We start from the raw sequence: 4,949 nt of genomic DNA, 5'->3' as shown, positions 1-4,949 counted from the left end.
CTACCAATAGTTCATTTTTGCTTTTATTTGCCTTCCCTGATGTGTCTAGTAAGTCCCTATGGCCAAGGTCAAAGAGTCTATTGCCTGTGTTTTCCTGAAGTATTTTGATGGTTTCTTGTCTCACATATAGGTGTTTCATTAATTTTAAATTTATTTTTTGTGTATGGTGTAAGAGTGTTCCAGTTTCCGTCTTCTGCATGTTCCTGTCCAGTTTTCCCAACACTACTTGTTGAAGAGATTGCCATTTTTCATTGGATAATCATCCCTGATTTTTCAAAGATTAGTTGACCATATAGTTGTGGGTCCATTTCTAGATTTTCTATTCTGTTCATTGATCTGTGTGTCTCTTTTTGTGCCAGTACCATACTGTCTTGATGACTACAGCTTTGTAATATAAGGTCCGGAATCGTGATGCTGCCAGCTTTGCTTTTCTTTTTCAGAATTGCTTTGACTATTTGGAGTCTTTTGTTCCATACAAATTTTAGGATTATTTGTTCTAGTTCTGTTAAAAATGCTGGCGGTATTTTGACAGGGATTGCATTAAACGTGTAGATTGCTTTGGGTAGTATTGACATTTTAACAATGATTGTTCTTTCAATCCATGAACATAGAATGTTTTTCCATTTCTTTGTATCCCCTTCAATTTCTTTGATAAGTGTTCTATAGTTTTCAGAGTACAATTTTTTTTACCTCTTTGGTTAGTTTTTTTGGTAGGTATCTTATGGTTTTGGGTACAATTGTAAAAGAGATCAATTCCTTGATTTCTTTTTCTGCTGCTTCATTATTGGTGTATAGAAATGCAATAGATTCCTGCACGTTGATTTCATACCCTGTGACTTTGCTGAATTCATGTATTAATTCTAGAAAAATTTTGGTGGAGTCTTTTGGGTTTTCTACAGAGTATCATGATGTCTGAAAATAGTGAAAGTTTTATTTCTTCCTTCCCCATTTGGATTTCTTTTATTCCTTTTTGTTGTTGTATTGCTGAGGCTAAGATTTCTAGTACTATATTACATAGTAATGGTGAGAATGGGCATCTCTGTTTTGTTCCTGACCATAGAGGAAAAGCTCTCAGTTTTTCCCCATTGAGGATATCAGCTTGGGTCTTTAAAACATGGACTTTATGATGTTGAGGTATGTTCCATCAAACCCTATTTTGTTGAGGGTTTTTTTTTTTTTTACTGTTTATTTATTTTTGACAGAGAGAGAGACAGAGCACGAGCAGGGGAGGGGTAAAGAGAGAGGGAGACACAGAATCCGAAGCAGGTTTCAGGCTCTGAGCTGTCAGCACAGAGCCAGACAGGGGGCTTGAACTCACAGACCGCGAGATCATGACCTGAGCCAAAGTCGGACGTTCAACCGACTGAGCCACCCAGGCGCTCTGATTGAGTGCTTTTTTTTTTTTAAATCAAGAACGGATGCTGTATTTTGTCAAATGCTATTTCCGCATCTACTGAGAGGGTCATATGGTTCTTATCTTTTCTTTTATTAATGTAGTGTATGTATCACGTTGATTGATTTGTGAGTATTGAATCACCCTTGAAGTCTAGGACTAAACCCCACTTTACGCAGGTGAATAACTCTTTTAATGTACTGTTGGATTTCATTTGCTATTATCTTGTTGAGAGTTTTTGTATCAATGTTCATCAGGATAATTGCCTGTAATTATTCTTTTACTAGGATCTTTGTCTGGTTTTGGAATCAAGGCAATGTTGGTCTGATATAAGAAGTTTGGAATGTTTTTTTTTTTTCATTTCATTTTTTGGAATAATTTGAGAAGACTAGGTATTAACTCTTCTTTAAATGTCTAGAAGAATTCTTCTGGGGAAGCCATCTCCGTGGACTTTTGTTTGTAGGGAGATTTTTTATTACCAATTCAGTTTCTTTGTTGGTTATGGGTCTGTTAAAATTTTCTATTTCTTCCTGTTTCAGTTTTGGTAGTTTGTGAGTTTCTAGGAATTTGTCCATTTCTTCCAGATTTCCTACCCATTTTGGTGGCATATAATTTTTCATAATATCCTGTTATAATTGATTGTATTTCTGTGTTGTTGGTTATGATCTCTCCTCTTTCATTCATGATTCTATTTATTTAAGTCCTTTCTCTTTTCTTTTCAATAAGTATGGCTAGGGCCTTATCAATTTCAATAATTCTTTCAAAGAACCAGCTCTTAGTTTCATTGATCTATTCTATGATTTTTTGTTACCATATCATTTATTTTTGTTTTAATCTTTATCATTTCCCTTCTTCTAGATTTTGGCTTTATTTGCTGTTTCTTTTCTAGTTATTTTATGTGTAAAGTTAGGTTGTGTATTTGAGACTTTTCTTGCTTCTTTAAGTAGGACTGTATTGCAATATTCTTCCTTCTTAAGACTGTGTTTCCTGCATCCCAAAGGTGTTCATTTTCATTTACTTCCATGTACTTTTTTTGTTTTTTCTTTAATTTCCTGTTTAATCCATTCATTCTTTAGTAGGATGTTTTTTAAACCCCATGTATTTGTGGTCTTTACAAACATTTTCTTGTAGTTGACTTCAAGTTTTATAGTGTGATCTGAAAATATATACAGTATGATCTCAATCTTTTTTTTTTTTTTTACTTTTTGAGGGCTGCTTTGTGACCCAGTATGTGATGTATTCTGGAAACTGTTCCATGTGCACTTGAAAAGAATGTATATTCTGCTGCTTTAAGATGAAATGTTCTGAATATATCTGTTAAGTCTGTCTGGTCTAGTGTGTCAATCAAAGCCACTGCTTTCTTGTTGATTTTCTGTTTAGATAACCTGTCCATTCTGTAAGCGAGGTGTTAAAGCCCTCTACTATTATTGAATTGTTATCAATGAGTTTCTTTAAATTTTCTCTTAGTAGTATCACATATTTGGATGTTCCAAGTTGGGGCTTAAATATTTACAATATTAGATCTTCTTGATGGATAAACCTCTTGATTATGATATGATAGTCTTCTTCATCTCTTGTTACAGTCTTTGTTTTAACATCAAATTAGTGTGATTTAAGTATAGCTACATCAGCTTTTTTGACATCCATTATCATGATAGATGACTCTTAATGCCCTCACTTTCAATCCTCAGGTGTCTTTAGGTCTAAAATGAGTAATTTGTAACAATCACATAGATATATCTTGGTTTTTTATCCATTCTGATACCTATGTCTTTTCATTGGAGCATTTAGTCCATTTACATTCAGAATAATTATTGAAAGATATGTATTTAATGCCACTGTGTTACCTGTAGAGTTGGTGTTTCTGGTGATGTTCTCTGTTCCTATCTAGTCTTTGTTTCTTTTGGTCTTTTTTCCCCCTCAGTGTATCCCCTTTAATATTTCTTGCAAGGCTTGTTTAGTGGTCACAAACTCCTTTAGGTGTCATTTGTCTGGGAAACTTTATCTCTCCTTCTGTTCTGAATGGAAGTCTTGCTGTATAAAGTATTATTGGATGCATATTTTCCCATTCAGCATGTTGAATATATCCTGCCACTCCCTTCTGGATTGCCAAGATTCTGTGGACAGATACGCTGTGAACCTCATCTGATTCTCTTGTAGATTATGAGCCTTTCTGCTCTTGATGCTTTCAGGATTTTTTCCTTGTCTGTGTGTTTTCTGAATTTGACTATGATATGCCTTGGCAGTGCCTGCCTTTGTTGAAATTAATGAGAGTTCTCTGTACTTCTTAGATTTCTATGTCATGTCCTTCTGCAAATTAGGGTAGTTTTCAGCTATAATTTGCCCAAATAAACTTTTGGTCCCTTTTTCTCCCTCTTCATTTTCTGGGGCTTCTATGACACGAATGTTATTATGCTTGAAGGAATCATTAAGTTCCCTAAGCCCAAATTCATGATTCAATAAATTTCTATCCCTCTTCTTATCAGCTTCATTATTTTCCATAATTGTATCTTCAGTTTCACTGATTCACTCCTCAGCCTCATCCATCCTCATTGCTATGACATTCTTTTGGTTTGCAAATGGATTATAGCATTTTTATTATTATTTTTATTTTATTTTTTTCAATATATGAAGTTCATTGTCAGATTGGTTTCCATACAACCCCCAGTGCTCATCCCAAAAGGTGCCCTCCTCAATAACCATCACCCACCCTCCCCTCCCTCCCACCACCCATCAAACCTCAGTTTGTTCTCAGTGTTTAACAGTGTCTTATGCTTTGGCTCTCTTCCACTCTAATCTCTCTTTTTTTTCCTTCCCCTCCCCCATGGGTTTCTGTTAAGTTTCTCAGGATCCACATAAGAGTGAAACCATATGGTATCTGTCTTTCTCTGTATGGTTTATTTCACTTAGCATCACACTCTCCAGTTCCATCCATGTTGCTACAAAGGGCCATATTTCATTCTTTCTCATTGCCACGTAGTACTCCATTGTGTATATAAACCACAATTACTTTATCCATTCATCAGTTGATGGACATTTAGGCTCTTTCCATAATTTGGCTATTGTTGAGAGTGCTGCTATAAACATTGGGGTACAAGCGCCACTATGCATCAGTACTCCTGTATGCCTTGGATAAATTCCTAGCAGTGCTAATGCTGAGTCATACAGTAGGTCTGTTTTTAATTTTTTGAGGAACCTCCACACTGTTTTCAAGAGTGGCTGCACCAATTTACATTCCCACCAACAGTGCAAGAGGGTTCCCATTTCTCCACATCCTCGCCAGACTCTATACTCTCCACATGTGTTCATTTTGGCCACTCTGACTGGCATGAGATGATACCTGAGTGTGGTTTTGATTTGTATTTCCCTGATAAGGAGCGACGTTGAGCATCTTTTCATGTGCCTATTGACCATCTGGATGTCTTTAGAGAAGTGTCCATTCATGTTTTCTGCCCATTTCTTCACTGGGTTATTTGTTTTTCGGGTGTGGAGTTTGGTGAGCTCTTCATAGATTTTGGATACTAGCCCTTTGTCTGATATGTCATTTGCAAATATC

Source organism: Panthera uncia, chromosome X, assembly GCF_023721935.1.
Source record: "Panthera uncia isolate 11264 chromosome X, Puncia_PCG_1.0, whole genome shotgun sequence".
Classification (NCBI taxonomy): Eukaryota; Metazoa; Chordata; class Mammalia; order Carnivora; family Felidae; genus Panthera; species Panthera uncia.
The sequence above is the reverse complement of the archived record's forward strand: the minus strand, read 5'-3'. Positions refer to the sequence as shown.